Source organism: Somniosus microcephalus, chromosome 10, assembly GCF_052327205.1.
Source record: "Somniosus microcephalus isolate GS21.2 chromosome 10, FLI_Smic_1.0, whole genome shotgun sequence".
Classification (NCBI taxonomy): Eukaryota; Metazoa; Chordata; class Chondrichthyes; order Squaliformes; family Somniosidae; genus Somniosus; species Somniosus microcephalus.
This window is the reverse complement of record NC_140996.1, coordinates 51,391,189-51,410,569: the sequence shown is the minus strand read 5'-3', so window position 1 is coordinate 51,410,569 and position 19,381 is coordinate 51,391,189.

Here is a 19,381-nt window from a genome sequence, read left to right as displayed (position 1 = left end):
TGGCAAGCTTTCAATCTCAGCCACCACGTAGAAGCATCAGAGAGCTGGGTGGAGGTATCTAAAAGTGTGGATGAATGGTAGATCTGACAAAAAGTCACTTCAGGGAGTTGTCACTCACTAATTAAGTGCTAGATGGAGTAGCATTTTGAAAGACCTAGGCATAGGTTGCCTCCATAACCACTACACCAGATGTGGTCTCTTGGAAAATCAATAAGGGGAAAAAAGAAAATTGCTAAACATCTCTGGAAAAACAATTGCTGTTTTGAAGTGCCTGGGTAGTGAACTTAGCATGCTATTAACACATACCTGCATTCTCCCCTTTTCATGCTGGTGCTAAAAGCAATTGAAATAAAACCAATTGGTGGTTGCATTCATCTGTGCTGCACAACAAAGTTTACCCTGGGGGCTGCTGTTGTTATAATTAGGATCTGGAGTCCATTGAAAGAAAATAAACAACAACACAAGTTAGCACAATGGCAGACCCACCTGGCTAGGAAGAATAATTTGCATTGTGTAAAATATGCTTGGTAGAAATTTGCACATTTAAATACCGGAAGTAATCTAATTGGAGAAAAATAATAATTTGACTGTCAGCTGCACACTAAAGGGAATTGATAGGAAGAAATGTAGACTTCAGGCTGTTTATGTGGTTCAGCATTTCAATGTTTACTCCAAATGATTAATATAATGGCTCATATCGAAATCAATGTTAGCACCAAAGTAAAAAAGCATATTACAATGCAACAAAGTAACATTTTCAAGGTCTCAGCAAGTTGTGACGTAGTTGTAAGCACAATAATCACTGAACTTAACACATCCATTTACTGTGGTTCAGTGATCAACAGAGCAAACCGTATTCTGAACCATATAGCTAAAACAGTCAATTCTGAACTGAAGGAAGTCATGAGTAAAACTCAGAGTGCTTTGGCCAGACCACGGGGGTTGAAATTGGATAGCGCCGGTCTGCCGGCACGAAATATGTGCATGCGAGTGATCCCTGCACTGAAACGGTTAGGCCCAAGGCTCATTTGATATTGGGCCTTGGGCCTCATTTAATTTAGCTCTGGACTTCTGCTGGGCATCCGCAGTTGGCTTGCCGGAGAAGCGCATTTAAATTTCAGGCAGAGTGTCCCAACAGCAGCTCTCAGGTCGGTGCAGAGAGGAGGCGGGAGGGATCGAGAGAAGGAAGAGGTGATCGGGTGAGGGCAGGAAATCATGAAAGGGGGTCAAACGATAGTGAAAATGGGGAGAGGCAATCGGGAGAGGGGAGAAGAAATTGGGAGAGTGGGGAGGTGCTTCGGAGAGGGGGGCGGGGCGGTGGGGGAGGTGAACAGGAAGGTGCGAAGCGGGCACCTGCAATGAGCATCGAGACTGCCATCGAGCTGGGAGGAGCTCATTTTTGATAGTTTACCTTTTGGTGGCGGCCGTTGCAGTGCCTTTAAAGAGCCCCAGTTAGGCCAATGTAGAGTCGGTTATCCTGACGCAGCAAGTCTAGCACTGGCTGCGTTCAGGGCAGCCCAATTTCGGGAAGTGATCCTGAAACATGTGTTAGGATCCCCTTACTGTGTATGCAAAGGGCCTATTGATTGTTTCAAGCACGGCCCATGGATTTCCTATACTTCAGCATTTGCCAATATGGCAGGCAGTGCACTTTTGGTGTGTGTACGCATGCCACCCACCATTTTGGATGGTCAGGTGCCCGTTTTATGCTTGGAAAACAGGTGCGGCATCAACAACTTTCTAAACCAACATATTTAGTCATGTGTCCAGTTCCAGTCGCTTAGACACAACGGAGATATTCAGGCCTCGATTTTAACCTCCCCATTTAATTAACATATTTAAGTCGAGCTTCCAGGGGTCGGGAAACCTGGCAGTGAAAGGAAGGCGGGAGTTGCCAGCTCCACAAGGTAAGTGCCTTTTTCAGCACTCCTTGTAGGCCAGAAAGAGCTGGACTGCTCCCCCCGGACCCTCAAGGAAGCCTTCGGCCTCCCCCTTGTGGACCGTGTCTTTTCTGTCCCTCCTCCTAAACGCTGATCTCCTCTCCCCCACCAGCCCAGTTTGCTGACCTTCCTTCCTCCTGATTGTTGGCGACCATTCCCAAGGGCCCCCAGCTGTGACCTCCCGCCATTGGTTTCTTATCCTGGCCGCCAGCCAGGCTGTCAATTTGGCAGGCTGCCAGGTGGGAAATGGAATTAAGAATGCTAATGAGGTCATGTCGTTAAGTCCGGCAGGTACTCTGCGTCACTGGCCTTGCCGATTTCTTTGGTCATTTTCGGCGTCCCCATAAATATCAAGGCCTCAGGCTCTGGAGGTGATGTAGAGAACAGCAATAATACTGATCCAGAATGTTGTGAGTTCAAATTCCATTTCAGAGACTTGAACACAAAATACTCAGATACTAATAGGGTATAGAAAACAACTATATTTCTTTCCGATAAGATAGGGGCCCGTATTTTCCGATCAGAAGCTTCCTGTGTGCGGAGGCCTCCGATGCGGAAAATATCTATGGACTTACCTGAGGGCTCCCGAGATCCAGACACACGCTCCTGGGCCTCTCCAACTCAAAATGTGCAGGGCCCATGTATCCCAGAGGCACATGCGGTTCGCAAGCGTCCCTGAGATCAGGTGGGCCATGGGGAGCCAATAGGAGAAGTGAATCTCCCTTCATACACTTGACAGATAGACCTGCTGGAGCATTCGCGATGCTGAGGACATCGTGGATAGTGACATGAATCTTGTCATTCATGTTGAAATAATACTAGGCGGCCTGCTGGTGGCGCTGTCCAGGGAGAGTATAAATACTCGGGCATGGGCCCAGCTTGCTCAGGACATTCTTTAACAGGAACTAGTGAAGGACACAACTAGATCTCCATGTTGAAAAACAGTTGATTAAAGCCTTGTTTAATACTTAGACCAAGTGCCCAGTAGTTTTCTTACAGTCAATTTAATCAACTGCAACCCGTTCCACGCTCTGAGTAAGTTGGGAACAGACAGCTACGATTCAAACTGTAGAAGGGAACTCGGATGCAGTAATCAATCCATCATGGAGAAAGTACTCAGACCCACCCGTCTCGACCTGGACCTGAATTCACATACAGCTGCTAAGGTATGGAAACACTGGTATCGTACCTTCAACAACTTCCTCGAGGAGTGTGGTGAGAATGTTCCTAATAAATAACGAATGCTTGCCAATTATGTATCCCCTCATGTGTTTGACTTTATCGAAGACTGTGTAGACTATGACTCTGCTATCCAAACACTACAGCAACTATATGTTAAGGCCCCAAATGAAATTTTTGCTCGGCACCTACTGGCCACAACTCGACAACAACCTGGGGTATCACGTGACGAATTCCTTCAAGAGCCTCGCAGGCTCAGCAAAGATTGTAACCTCAAAGCTGTCTCAGCTGAGTAGTACTGGGAGGAATTAATCTGTGACTCTTTTATTAACGGAATTGCTTCCCCCCTCATGTGCCAGCATCTGTTGGAGAATAAAGTCCTTGGGTTACAAGCTGCCTATAACCAGGCATATTCGCTGGACTTAGCTCAAAAAAATTCAGATGCCTATCTTTCACCATATGCATGGACTGCTGCTACTACTTTTAGTGACTCCCTTGGTAAGCCTCAGGCAGATGCCCTCACTGATGATGACCCTATCCTAGCGGCATCTTGGCAATCTAAAAAGAAGTGTTTCTTCTGTGGTGGTACATTCCATTATAGGAAAGTTTGTCCTGCTCGTATTGCAACCTGCAATCATTGCAGTAAGAAAGATCACTTTTCTAAAGTATGCTGGTCAAGAGCCTCTACTAGTGTTGCAGCTACTATCTATAAAACTGCTCCTCCCCCAAGAGCCACTACTAATGTCTGCCAGCTAATCCAGCTGGATCAACCCATGGAACAGAGCGGTCCCCGCAGGATGGCCACCCGAAGCCAGGACGCCGGTCAGTCACCGACAACTGAGCAGGGCGAAGCCAGCTCTGCACCTGTGGGGGCCCGCACCCGGAGGCACGATCGCCCCAGTCCCCCTCAGGTCGATCAAGACAACACGGACTCTGCCTGCCCGCCGGTACAAACCAAGTGACCCAGGGACCAAAACATGGTCCGAGGAGATGTGCCTTCTGGTCTCCAATGGAGATCCAAATGATTGCATCTATTCTTAGTCTGATTAATTTGGTAGAAGGAAGCCGCCAGACTTCCAATCTTTCAGGCGGGAAGAATGACACGAATCTTGTCATTCATGTGGAAATAATACTGGGCGGCCTGCTGGTGGCGCTGACCAGGGAGAGTATAAATACTCGGGCATGGGCTCAGCTTGCTCAGGACATTCTTTAACAGGAATTGGTGAAGGACAGAACTAGATCTCCATGTTGAAAAACAGTTGATTAAAGCCTTGTTCAAGACAAAGACCAAGGGCTAGATTTTCAGTATAGACAGTTTTGGGGCGCTAACCTTAGCGCCCGCCCGAAGTTAGCGCCCGCCCCAAAGTAGCGCCCCGTTGCCGGAAATGCAGTGGCTTCGCCCTAAGAGAGTGGTGGAGCGCTAAAAGAGGCGTTGCACTCCTACCTTTAGGCGCTAAGCCGGCGGTCCAGAGGGATAGCGCCCAGGCGGGGCGCAGCACGGGAGCGGTCATTTTTGCACTGACAGCAGACCCCGTGGTGCCGACCAGCTCTTAAAGGGGGAAGGGACGAATTGGTCTGCTGCCACGCCCTGCACACTGCAGCCTTGCAAAGAGGCCTCAACACTGCTGCTCAGCCCCAGGGAGTCATGGCAACGCCAGAGAAGGCCCGTCAGCGTGCCCTGCGCTTCTCAGAGGGTGATCTGGACATAATGGTCACAGCTCTGGAGGTGAGGCGCAAGATCTTGTTTCCAGAGAGTGGGAGGAATCCAACCCACCATGACTACACCAAAGCCTGGAAGCAGATCGCCCAGAGGGTGACGTTCACCGGCGAGGCCCCCAGGACCCACAAACAATGCCGTAAGAAATACAACGATCTGACCAGGATTGTGAAGGTGAGTAGCCTTTCCAGTCTCCTCCTCATTCTTGCATGTACACCTGACATGATGGGCAAAGGGACCTGAAAGTCCTATTGGCCAGCCCTCAGCCAGCAGCATTGGGACAGTCATGAGCATCAAATGGCCATTCGGCACTCTACACTTTGGCCAAGCTATTCCACCATGGGAGGCAGTGCACACTACATCAGGGCTTCACTCTGTCCAAGCTATTCCACCATGGGAGGCAGTGCACACTACATCAGGGCTTCACTCTGTCCAAGCTATTCCACCATGGGAGGCAGTGCACACTACATCAGGGCTTCACTCTGTCCAAGCTATTCCACCATGGGAGGCAGTGCACACTACATCAGGGCTTCACTGCGCACTTACAGCCCGTCCTTTCTCTTGCAGGCTAAAGTAGCGTTTAATCGCCAGGCCCGTGCCAGGGGTGGCCGCGCCAAGCTGCAGAAGCTCACTCGGCTGGAGGAGCGCGTGTGTGTGCTCATGGGAGCCCGTCTGATTGTCCCCACAGCGTGCGGTGTATCCGACCCTCCACTGCCCGGCAATGGTAAGGACCTCGCCTTTTGGCCCTCTCGCGTCGCACTGGCCCATCCGAGCTACCTCCTTTGCCACTGTCCCACCAATGCGCTGAATGCCACCAGTCCTAACTCCCTCGCTGACGCCGTCTCCTCACTCTGAAGCTACTCTTGTGCATTCCTGCTTTCAGCTGGTGACGACCAGGACCCTGAGGCTGCCAGTGACAGCACCTCCGACCAGGAGGAGGAGGAGGAGCAAGCCGGACCTTCGGGGGAACAGTCACGTCCCGCAGGAGAGGAGGAAATGCTTGACACCTCCTCACTGGACGAGTGCCTGGAGGAACTGTCGCAGGGCAATGCAGCTTCTGGGACCAGTGGCGTCCAGCCACCCAGCAGCCGTGCGCGTGGCCCGCGGCCTTCCCCCCAAAGGGGGGAAGGATCAGAGGGGAGTGCTGCTGCTCGGCACACTCGCCGTCACCAACGCGGCAAGGGTCCCCTAGTTCGGCCCCCTCCTCCCCAGCGGGAGAGTCGCGACTCCAGTCCGGACACCTTCACTTCGGAGGAGGTGCGGAAGCTGGATAAGATGGCCGACGACTCGGACCGGCGCCACATGGAGCTCATGAGCGTGGTGGGGCGCATGCCTGAGGCCATCGAGTCGCTGGCGACCAGTGTGCGCGAGTTCGGGGCAGCAACTGCCGCGACTGGCCGCATGCTGACTGATGCCGTCAAGACCCTGGCGGATGTGATGCGCGCGCACACCAGGACCACAGGGCCACTCACTGCTGCCACACGCGCTGTCTCAGGCAGGCATCGCCAGGGCAGGCGCCGCGCTGGACCATCCCAGCAAGCCGCCCGTCGGCTGATTGCTGCGGATCCTGCAGTGCGGGTCCGGCCGAGTGCCACCGCGCCACAGCACCAGCCAGCGCTTCCCAGACGCCAGCTGGCCCACATTGCGCCATCCGTCGCCGCCATTCCCCCTCTGGGGCGTCAACGGCAAGCGGCTGCAGCTGATGGTGGCCAGGCTCAGGTGCGCCACTCAGCAGACGGCCCCTCGAGGCCCAAACGCCGTGTAGGCCGCCCCCCAGCGGCATCTGGCGGAAGGGCATCTGAGCCTCAGGCGCCTTCCCCCAGCCTCGCAGCAGCCACTGGGCAGAGCTTGCGAAGGAGCAGCAGGCAGGGCAGGGGAGGCAAAATGCTGGCCAAGGTCTCGCCCTCGCGGGCCACTCAGTAGAGGGTGTGGGCAGCTTTCCTTTAATATGGTGGTGGCCATCTTTATTTTGCCCATGGTTGTGCTTTTGGAGGGCTTATTTTTTGCGTTAGGCCGACGTTGAGGCCCGGTTTCAATAAAGGTGGAGTGGCTCCTCCCCAGTTTGTGCGAGTGAGTCGTTTGTTGGGCTTTTTGTGGGGCCCGTTTATTGTTTTTGGGGATTCATGTGGGAAGGGCTTTTCATTTTTGTGCAATAAAAAATTATCTTTATTCATGCAGTCTCCATGGTTGTTCTTCTTAGTGTTTGTTGGCTTCGCCGGCTGAGGGCTTGCGGAGCGGCTGCATTCATCTTCCCTCATGGCCCCTGGCCATTCCCTGACAGGGGGCTTAGAAGTACCGTGTAATAAGGTGGCGTCGTGCGGCCCTTGGCCCTGGTCGCTCCCTCCTGGGAATGTACTCCTGCTCCTCCTCCTCCTCCTCATGCTCCTCCTGCTCCTCCTCCTGAGGTGCTGGTCCAACGTCAGGTGGCAGTGCCTGAGTCCTGCGGATAGCCAGGTTGTGTAGCATGCAGCAAACCACCACAAATTGGGAGACCCGGTCCGGCGAATACTGGAGAGCTCCTCCGGAGCGATCAAGGCAGCGGAACCGCTGCTTGAGGACCCCAATAATTAGCTCGATGATGTTGCGGGTGGTTTGATGGCTCTCGTTGTAGGCCTCTTCAGCAGCGGTCCTGGGCGCGTGGTGCGGGGTCATGAGCCAGGTGCACAAAGGATAGCCTTTGTCCCCGATGAGCCATCCTCTTGGGGGAGGCTGTGCCTGGAACATGTCATGCACAGTACTCTGCCGCAGGATAAAGGCATCGTGGCTGCTGCCTGGGAAGCTGGCATTGACTGCCATGATGCGCTGCTTGTGGTCACATACCAGCTGCACATTCAGAGAATGGTAGCCCTTCCTGTTGCGATACTGCTCGCCATGCTCCAGAGGGGCCCGCAAAGCCACATGCGTACAGTCAATGGCGCCCTGCACCAAGGGGAATTCCCCGAGTCTGGCAAATCCCAATGCGCGCTGATGCTGCCTCTCGAGGGCCATGGGGAAGGAGATGAATTGGCTTCTCCTTCTGAACAGTGCTTCGGTCACGTGGCGGATGCAGCGATGCGCGCCATACTGGGAGATGTTTGCTATGTCCCCAGCAGCGTATTGGAAGGAGCCGGTGGCATAGAAGTTCAATGCCACCGTCACCTTCACTTCCACCGACAGAGACGTCCTGCACCTGAGCTTTGGCCGCAGATCTCGGCGAAGCAGGTGGCAGATCTCTGCAATCACCTCCTTTCGGAATCGGAGCCTTCTAACACATCGCGCGGCACTCATGTTTAGGTAGGAGCGCTGCTGGCGGTATAGCCTGACTGGGTAAGGCCTACGTGGCCGACGCCTGTAGCCCCCTCTGCCTCTAGCCAGGGCTGCCCCTCTCACAATGCGTCTGCGAGCCCTACGGATATGGCGCTGCAGCTGCGCGTTGGCACCCCATGCAGCCCCCATCAAATCCTGGCAACCAGTCTAATTTCCAAATGGCCAATTGCAGCGCTATTGCCTGAGTCCAAAAATACCTGGCTCTTGCTGCTTGAAACCAGTTAGCTATCCTCCTTGTTGTGTCTCCAGAAATGCGTTGCACAAGACTGTTTTCTGAAAAAAGGATGGCCTTTATACTGGAGAGGACGTTCCCTTTAATTAGCGCCCCCCGGGGCCCGCGCTGGTTGTGTTGCGTTCCTTTTTCCAAACGCTCCGGCCGCCCGCCGCACAATGGGGCGGTCCGACTGAAGTTTGGAATCGGGGCGGCCAAAGGGCGTTGCACGAGGATGTGACGTCATTTTCTGCGCGCGCATCCGGGCGGGCGCTAAACTTTTCGCCGGCGCTAACGGGCAACTTAATTTGGGGCGGAGCGCAAACTGCGCTGCGCCCGGGCGCTACACGCATAGCGCCCGGAAATCACTTCTCTTAAGGCGCTAACTGCTGGCGCAAGCTACTGAAAATCTAGCCCCAAGTGCCTAGTAGTTTTCTTACATCAGATAGCACATTTAGGGAGCTGGTCACACCGCAGGTAAGGGCTGCACAGGCAGGAAGGGAATGGGTGACCACCAGGCAGAGTAGTAGGTGCAGGCAGGTAGTGCAGGCATCCTCTGTGGCCATCCCCCTCTCAAACAGATATACCACTTTGAATATTGTTGAGGGAGATGGCTTATTGGGGGAAGGCAGTAGCAGTCAACTTCCTGGCACCGTGGATGGTTCTGCTGCACAGGACGGGAGGAAAAGGAGCAGGAGAGCTATAGTGATAGGGGATTCTAGTGTAAGGGGAATAGATAGGCATGTCTACAGCCACAAACGAGGCTCCAGGATGGTATGTTGCCTCCCTGGTGCAAGGGTCAAGGATGTCTCGGGGTGGCTGCAGGGCATTCTGGAGGGAGAGGGTGAACAACCAGTTGTCAGGGTGCATATAGGTACCAACGATATAGGTAAAAAATGGGATGAGGTCCTAAAAGCTGAATAGGGAGTTAGGAGGTAAATTAAAAAATAGGACCTCAAAGGTAGTAATCTCAGGATTGCTACCAGTGCCACATGCTAGTCAGAGTAGAAATAGAAGGATATTTCAGATGAATACGTGACTAAAGAAATGGTGTAAGGAGGAGGGATTCAAATTCTTGGGACATTGGAAGCAGTTCTGGGGGAGGTGGGATGAGTACAAACTGGATGGTTTGCACCTGGGCGGGACCGGGTCCGATGTCCTAGGGAGAGTGTTTGCTAGTGCTGTTGGGGAGGGTTTAAATTAAAATGGCAGGGGGTCGGGAACCTGTGCAGGGAGACAGAGGAAAGGGAAGCAAGGATAGAAACAAAAGATAGGAAGGAGAAAAGCAAAAGTGGAAGGCAGAGAAACCAAGTGTGTAAATCAAACAGGGCTACAGTAAATAATAATTCTAAAAGGACTAAAAGTGTTAAAAAAAATCAAGCCTGAAGGCTTTTTGTCTTAATGTGAGGAGCTTTCGTAATAAGGTGGATGTATTAGCTGCGCAAATAGATGTAAATGGATATGATGTAATTGGAATTACTGAGACATGACTCCAGGGTGACCAAGGCTGGGAATCCGACATCCAGGTGTATTCAATATTCAGGAAGAACAGGCAGAAAGGAAAAGGAGGTGGGGTAGCATTGCTGGTTAAAGAGGAGATTAACACAATAGTAAGGAAGGATAGTAGCACTGATGATGGGGAATCTGTATGGGTAGAGCTGAGAAATACCAAGTGGCTGAAAATGTTAGTTGGAGTTGTATACAGATCCCCAAACAGTAATGCTGAGGTTGGGGATGGCATTAAATGGGAAATTAGAGATGATTGCAATAAGGGCACAGCAGTTTTCATGGGTGACTTTCATCTACATATAGATTGGGCTAACCAAATTAGTAATAATACTGGCGAGGAGGAATTCCTAGAGTGTATACGGGATGGTTTCCTGGACCAATATGTCAAAGAAACCAACTAGAGATCAGGCCATCTTAGACTGGGTATTATGTAATGAGAAAGGATTAATTAGCAATGTTGTTGTGCGAGGCCCCTTGGGGAGGATCGATCATATTATGATAGAATTCTTCATTAAGACAGAGAGTGAAGTAATTGACTCAGAGACTACGATCCTGAATTTAAATAAAGGAAACTACAATGTAATGAGGCACGAGTTGGCTAGGATGGATTGGGGAATGATACTGAAAGGGTTGATGGTGGATAGGCAATGGCAAACATTTACAGATTGCATGGATGAACTACAGAAGTTGTTCATCCCTGTTTGGCATAAAAATAAAACAAAAAAGGTGACTCAACCATGGCTAACAAGGGAAATTAGGAATAGCATAAGATCCAAGGAGAGGACATATAAATTGGCCAGAAAAAGCTGCAAAACTGAGAATTGGGAGCAGTTTAGGATTCAGCAAAGGAGGAAAAAGGGATTAATTAAGAGGGGGGGGAAATAGAATATGAGAGTAAGCTTGCAGGAAACATAAAAACTGAATGTAAACGCTTCTATAGATATGTGAAGAGAAAAAGATTGGTGAAGTCAAGCATAGGTCACTTGCAGTCAGAATCAGGGGAATTTATAATGGGGAACAAAGAAATGAATGACTAATTAAATACGTACTTTGGTTCTTTCTTCACAAAGGAGGACCCAAATAACCTTCCAGAGATTTCGGGGAACATAGGGTCTAATGAGAGGGAGGAATTGAATGAAATCAGTATTTGTAGGGAAATAGTGTTAGGGAAATTGACGGGATTGAAGGCCGATAACTCACCAGGGCCTGATAATCTACAACATAGGGTACTTAAGGAATTCTATAGAATCTGGAACAGTTCCCATGGATTGCAGGATAGCTAATGTAACCACGCTATTTAAAAAAGGTGGTAGAGAGAAAATGGGGGATTATAGACCAGTAAGCCTGATATCGGTAGTGGGGAAAATGCTAGAGTCCATTATAAAAGATGTAATAGAAGAGCACTTGGAAAACAGCGACAGGATCAGACAAAGTCAACTTGGATTGACAAGAGGTAAATCATGCTTGACTAATCTACTGGAATTTTTTGAGGATGTAACTAGTAGAATAGGTAAGGGAGAACCAGTGGATGTGGTGTATTTGGACTTGCAGAAGGCTTTCGATAAAGACCCGCATAAGAGATTAGCATGCAAAGTTAAAGAACATGGGGTTGGGGTAAGGTACTGTCTTGGATAGAGAACTGGTTGGCAGACAGGAAGCAAAGAATTGGAATAAACGGGTCTTTTTCCGAGTGGCAGGCAGTGACTAGTGGGGTACCGCAGGGATCGGTGCTAGAACCCCAGCTATTCACAATATATATTAATGATCTAGACAAGAGAATTAGATGTAATATCTCCAAGTTTGCAGATGACACAAAGCTGGGTGGGCATGTGTGCTGTGAGGAGGATGCAGAGAAACTCCAGTATGATTTGGACAGGTTGGGTGATTGGGCAGATGCATGGCAGATGCAGTATAATGTGGATAAATGCAAGGTTATCCACTTTGGTGGCAAAAACAGGAAGACAGATTATTATCTGAATGGCAATAGATTGGGAAAAGGGGAAGTGCAACGAAACCTGGATGTCCTTGTGCACCAGTCGCTGAAGGTAAGCATGCAGGTGCAGCAGGCGTTTAAGAAGTCAAATGGTATGTTTGCCTTCATAGCGAGAGGATTTGAGTACAGTTGCAAGCATGTCTTGCTCCAGTTGTACAGGGCCTTGATGAGAACACACCTTAAGTATTGTGTGCAGTTTTCTTCGCCTTATCTGAGGAAGGATGTTCTTGCCATGGAGGGAGTGCAGCGAAGATTCACCAGACTAATACCTGTGATGGCAGAAATGACGTATGAAGAGAGATTGAGTCGATTAGGCTTATATTCACCAGAGTTTAGAAGAATGAGAGGGGATCTCATTGAAACATATAAAATTCTAAGAGGACTGGACAGACTAGATGCAGGAAGGATGTTCCTGATGGCGGGGGAGTCCAGAACCAAGGGTCACAGTCTAAGGATAAGGGGTAAGCCATTTAGGGCTGAGATGAGCATGAATCTATTCACCCAGAGAGTGGTGAACCTGTGGAATTCTCTACCACAGAAGGCAGTTGAGGCCAACTTATATTAAATATATTCAAGAATGAGTTAGGTATATTTCTTAAGTGTAAAGGGATCAAGGGATATCGGGAGAAAGCAGGGACAGGGTACTGAATTTGGATGATCAGCCATGATCTCATTAAATGGCGGAACAGGCTCAAGGGGCCGAATGGCCTACTCCTTCTCCTATCTTCTATGTTTCTATGCCAAATATATGAATGGAGTTCACCCCAAAAATATTGTAAAACATTAAATAATTTTTTTAAATAATCACATTTTTAAAATGAGTTGAAATTACAATAATTTAAATATTTTAAACAAAAATTTAATTTTTTGAAAAAAATAATTCAAGTTTTTTACGGGGCTAAAAATAAACTTACCTTTTTTAAGGTACTTTTAAATGATAAATGAGTGAAAACATTAAAAAAAAACTTTTTTCAAGTCTTATGCTGGTAAAAGCAGGCCAGGCGTATGATTGCTAAGGGTTTTCTGCGGGCGGAGATTGTCCAGAAAGCGGAACTCTCCCCCCGCAGAAGCCCTTCTCTAGTGCAGGCGCCCGATCTGTCAGGAGCATTCTTGACAGATTGGAAATGTCGGGTTTCAGCACATGCGCTTGGTATGCCTGAAACCGGCATTTCTGATGTCCTTACGGGTGTGTACACAGCCCATACACACCCTTAGAGATAAGAATATACGGCCCATTTTATATGAATATATACATATCAGTGTTGCTATGTAACAAAAAAAAGTAAATAAAATGATACAACAAATACATACTCATAATTGCTGACCATTATTTCTATCTGACGGTTCTCCTCAGTCTATCTTGCACTGAATGTCATCCCATTACCCTCTAAACTCCTCAGCAATATGACATTGATTATCTCGCATTACCCATTCAACCAGCTATACTCCTCAGTCTCAGTAGTGGAGTGAGGGGAACCAGATTATTACTTTTCCTTTTGTCCTTTCCTCCCCTCCCCCGCTTTCCCTGCCCCTGCACTTGCTTAAAAATCTGTTACATCTCTAACTTTTACCAGTTCTGACGAAGGGTCATCGACCTGAAACATTAACTCTGTTTCTCTCTCCATGATGCTGCCTCACCTACTGAGTGTTTCCAGCGTTTTCTGTTGTTATTTCAGATTCCCAGCATCCGCAGTATTTTGTTATTGTCACTCGATCTCAAAGCTGTCCTGGTCCACAGTTCCATTTCAGAATAAACGGGTCTTTTTCCGCGTGGCAGGCAGTGACTAGTGGGGTACCGCAGGGATCGGTCCTTGGACCCCAGCTATTCACAATGGCCTAGAAATTGAGTTTTGGCGCAGCCAGGGCTTTAGCGCCGGAAGTTAGTGCCGGAGCTAAGTCGCGCTGTTCGGGCCCAAAATTCACCAATTCTGCGCCCAAACGGCTGCCGGCGCTGCTGAGAGCTGTTTGCGCCTGAAAACTGGCGCTACGCGCTGAATATCGGTGCTATTCCGGCGCTGCGGCGCCCGCTGCGGTGCGGCAGGTTCGGGAAGTGCAGGCCTCCTCCTTCCCTTAAGGAGGAGCTGCCTGCACCCGGCCGCGGCCCGCGAAAATCTTTTTAAAAATGAGCCCGGCACCTCGGACAAGTGCCGGGCTTGCTTCTGTTCCGGGGGGGTTGGGGGGGAAGTCCGGGGAGGGAGCTGCGGCCAGGCGGCCGGCGGGAAAGCGGCCGGCCGCCGCGGTGCCTTTAATGCGCCGGCGCAAAGTCATGTAAGACTCTGTTGCCAGAGTCTTAGTTGCGGCTGCCACGGGCGAGGCGGCCGCAACTGAATTTCGGCGCTGGGGCCCGTCGGCATGGCAACCGGGACGCTGCGCACACCGATGACGTCATCGGTGCCGGCGCAGCGCTACCGGTCTACCGCGGCGGAAGGGCCCCAGGCAATTTCGGCGCCGGCGCCAATTGCAGCGCTAGGCCCTCTAGCGCCGCAAAATCGGCGCTAAGTGCACTGAATTTCTAGGCCAATATGTATTAATGATCTAGACAAGGGAACTAGATGTAATATCTCCAAATTTGCAGACGCCACAAAGCTGGGTGGGCGTGCGTGCTGTGAGGAGGATGCCGAGAAACTACAGGATGATTTGGACAGGTTGGGTGATTGGGCAGAAGCATAGCAGATGCAATATAACGTGGATAAATGTGAGGTTATCCACTTTGGTGTCAAAAACAGGAAGGCAGATTATTATCTGAATGGCAATAGATTGGGAGAAGAGGAAGTGCAACGAGACCTGGGTGTCCTTGTGCACCAGTCCCTGAAGGTAAGCATGCAGGTGCAGCAGACGGTTAAGAAGGCAAATGGTATGTTGGCCTTCATAGCGAGAGGGTTTGAGTACAAGAACAAGGATGTCTTGCTGCAGTTGTACAGGGCCTTGGTGAGACCACATCTTGAGTATTGTGTGCAATTTTGGTCGCCTTATCTGAGGAAGGATATTCTTGCCATGGAAGGAGTTCAGCGAAGATTCACCAGGCTGACCTGGGATAGCAGGAATGACGTATGAGGGGAGATTGGGTTGATTGGACTTGTACTCGCTGGAGTTTAGAAGAATGAGAGGGGATCTCATTGAAACTTATAAAATTCTGGCAGGACTGGACAGACTAGATGCAGGAAGGATGTTTCCGATGGTCGGGGATTCCAGAACCAGGGGTCACAGTCTAAGGATAAGGGGTAGGCCTTTTAGGACAGAAATTAGGAGGAATTTCTTCACCCAGAGAGTGGTGAACCTGTGGAATTCTCTACCACAGAAGGCAGTAGAGGCCAATTCGTTAAATATATTCAAGATGGAGTTGGATATATTTCTTAAGGCTAAAGGGATCAAGGGGTATGGGGAGAAAGCAGGGACCGGGTACTGAACTTGGATGATCAGCTTTGATCGCATTGAATGGCGGATCAGGCTCGAAGGGCTGAATGGCCTACTCCTGCTCCTATCTTCTATGTTTCTATGTTTCTATCCGTCTCCTCATCCGGTGCTTTAAGAAAAAAATGTTTTTCTTCCTTTCAGGTGTCGAGGATCGTAAACTTCAACAACTCTTGGACACCAATGCCCCTCTGGAACCTTCTTCCGTTTAAATTTCCTCTGACCCCATCTCTTCTTCCAATCTCACCCCCTGCCGCGTTTTCACTATCCCCTCTGACCTTCCCCTCTCTGACCCCAAATGATCAGTCTTCAGGAAAGGCTTGAGTTTCATCCCCTTATGCGCCCAACTCAATGAATTTTGAACTCAGCATGATGCTTGCTCATTTTCCTTTGCCTTCGTCTCCGTGTCCACTTCTTTGGCCAGGAGTCTTCCCCCCGCACAGCTGAACTTTTCTCCCATTTTCAGAATTCTCGTTCTAATTGGACCCCTCCCTCTGGCCTCTTACCCTCTCTAGATCTTTTCTATGCAAACTTCCAGCGTGACATCAGCTATTTCAATTTCTCTGAGATAACAACAGAAAATGCTGGAAACACTCAGCAGGTCAGGCAGCATCGTGGAGCGAGAAACAGAGTCAACATTTCAGGTCGATGACCCTTCGTCAGAACTGGAAAATTTTAGAGATGTAACAGATTTTAAGTAGGTGCAGAGGCAGGTAAAGAGGGGAGGGGAGGAAAGAACACAAGGGAAGGTCTGTGATTGGGTGGAAAGCAGGGGTGGTTAAATGTTGCCATGGGGATGGCAGAATCATCAACAACTGCCGCGTGAACAAATAGGGGCAGAGGTTATAGTCAGAAATTGTTGAACTCAATGTTCCCAAGGTGGGTAATAGTGTTCCACAAGGATCAGAGCTGGAGCCACTGCTATTCATCATTTACATTAATGATTTAGACCTGGAATTGAAAACATAGGCCTAGAAATTGGGTTTTGGCTTAGCCAGGGCTTTAGCGCCGGAAATTAGTGCCGGCGCTAAGTCCCCTGCGCGCGCCAAAAATTCAGTGACGCCGCGCCCAAACGGCTGCCGGCGCTACTGAAGGGTCTTAGCGCCTGGAAAAGGGCGCTAACTGCCGTTTCGTGCCGCAATTCCGGCGCTGCAGCACCTGATGCGGTGCGGCAGGCTGGGGAAGTGCAGGCCTCCTCCTTCCGTTAAGGAGGAGCTGCCTGCACCCGGCCGCGGCCCGCGCAAATCTGCTTAAAAATGAGCCCGGCACCTTGGACAAGTGCCGGGCTTGCATCTGTTCCGGGGGGGGGGGGGGAGAGAAGTCCGGGGAGGGAGCTGCGGGCAGGCGGCCGGCGGGAAAGCGGCCGGCCGCCGCGGGGCCTTTAATGCGCCGGCGCTAACTGCAGTAAGGCACCTCTGACAAAACGCTGGTTGCGGCTGCCACGGGCGAGGCGGCCGCAACTCAATTTCGGAGTTCGGGCGGGTTACCACGGCAACCGGGACGCTGCGCACACCGATGACGTCATCGGTGCCGGCGCAGCGCTACCGGAGCAACGCCGATTTAGGGCCCCAGGGAATTTCACTACTGGCCATAACTCCGGTGCAAGGCCCTCTAGCGCCTCAAATGAGGCGCTAAGGCTACTGAATTTTCAGCCAATAATTTCTAAATTTGTGGATCACACCACATTGGAAGGGTTCGTCAATACTGAGGAAGACTGCAACAAATTACAGGAGGACATTAATAAACTTGCAGAATGGGCATACAATTGGCAAATGAAGTTCAACACAGATAAATGTGAGGTATTACATTTTGGAAGGAAGAATAGAGAGGTCACGTATCACTTGGAGGGTGCGAGTTTAGGTGGGGTAGAGGAACAAAGGGATCTCGGAGTACAAATACACAAATCACTAAAAGTTGCAACATAGGTTAGCAAGGCCATAAAATAGCAAACCAAGCACTAGGGTTTATTTCTAGAGGGATAGAATTGAAAAGTAGGGAAGTTATGCTAAACCTGTATCGAGCCTTGGTTAGACCGCACTTAGAGTACTGCGTACAGTTCTGGTCGCCATATTATAAAAACGATACAGAGGCACTGGAGAGGGTGCAGAGAAGATTTACAAGGATGATACCAGAAATGCAAGGGTATACATATCAGGAAAAGATGTACAGGCTGGGTCTCTTTTCTCTTGAAAAAAGAAGGCTGAGGGGTGACCTAATAGAGGTCTGTAAATTCTGAAAAATTTAATAGAGTAGATACAGAGAGAAAGATTCCACTTGTGGAGAGGAGCGTAACTGGAGGCCATCAATATAAGATAGTCACCAAGTAATCCAATAGGGAGTTCAGAAGAAACTTCTTTACCCAAAGAGTGGTGAGAATGTGGAAATCGCTACCACAGGGAGTAGTTGAAGCGAATAGTATAGATACATTTAAGGGGAGGCTTGACAAGCATATGAAGGAAAAGGGAATAAAAGGTTATGCTGATAGATTTAGATGAGGAAAGACAGGAATGAGGCTCGTGTGGAGTGTAAATGCCGGCATGTACTGGTTGGGCTGAATGGCCTGTTTCTGTGCCGTATATTCTATGTAATCCTAATGCTTCCGATATGTCTTCCTTTTTCTTCAACCAAGGATTCCCCTCGACCATGTCCGTTCTATTTCCCGCACTTCTGCTCTCACCCCTTCCCCTCCCTCCCAGATCCATCCCACCAGCCTCCACATTCAATGGATCATCCTCCGCCATTTCTGCCACCTTCATCGTGATCCCACCACCAAACACATCTTCCCCTCCCCTCCCCTTTCAGCATTCCGTAGGGACAGCTCCCTCCGTGACACCCTGGTCCACTCCTCAATCACCTCCAACAGCCCTTCCCCTTCCCATGGCACCTTCCCGTGCAAGCACAGAAGATGCAACCCCTGCCCTTTTACCTCCTCCCTTCCCACTGTCCAGGGCCCCAAACATTCCTTCCAGGTGAAACAGCGATTTACTTGTGTTTCTTGCAATTTAGTATACGGTGTTTGCTATTCATGATGCGATTTCCTCTACACTGGGGAGACCAAATACAGACTGGGTGACCGCTTTGCTGAACACCTCCATTCAGTCCGTAGGGGTGACCCCGAGCTTCCGGTCGCCTGTCACTTTAATTCTCTGCTCCACTCCCACTCTGACCTCTCTGTCCTCGGCCTCTTACACTGTTCCAACGCAGCTCAACGTAAGCTCGAGGAACAGCACTTCATCTTTTGATCAGACACTTTACAGCCTTCTGGACTCAACATCGTGTTCAACAATTTCAGACCATAACCTCTGCCCCTATTGATGATGGCAGCTGTTGATGATTCTGCTATTCCCATTTACACCTCATCTAGACTCATCTTTTGCTTCTTAACTTGTCCCATTACCATCTCCTTTTGCCTTGCACCATCATCCCTATTGCTTTTTAATCTCTCCTGCCTTCCATCCTATCACAAACCTTCCCTTTTGTTCTTTCCTCTCCTCCCCCCTTTCCCTACCGCTGCACTTGCTTAAAAATCTGTTACATCTCTAACTTTTTCCAGTTCTGACGAAGGGTCATCGACCTGAAACGTTAACTCTCTTTCTCTCTGCACAGATGCTGCCTGACCTGCTGAGTATTTCCAGCATTTTCTGTTTCTTTTCAGAGAATTACTGACTGCTGCAGCTCTGAGGTATGTACACCCCACTCACAAGTGAGACAAATCCCTTCTGAAATGGATTACAATCAAACATTCTGCTTATTCACCACAAGTGTACTATGCAATGACATCCCCAAATAAAGCACTCTGATTTTCTTTTCTCAATTTATTATTATAATAGACAATTTCAAGTGGCACTTTAATACATCTCAAGTCTTTATATGAGACGCCTTTCTCATCTCTAAAGAGGATTTTATCTTCCATCTTGAAAATCCTGTTAGGAGAGATAAAGTTATAAATAATGGGCACACAATGAGTCTCCATGGCCTGTTACATAAAAGGGATAACCTTTAGATGACTGCGGATCCACTTTCAATGCTAATTAAAGAGAACAGAGGTCTTAAGTAATAGACAGCATAGATTCAGAATTAATAGGTACTGCCTCACAAATCTGTTGGAAATTGTG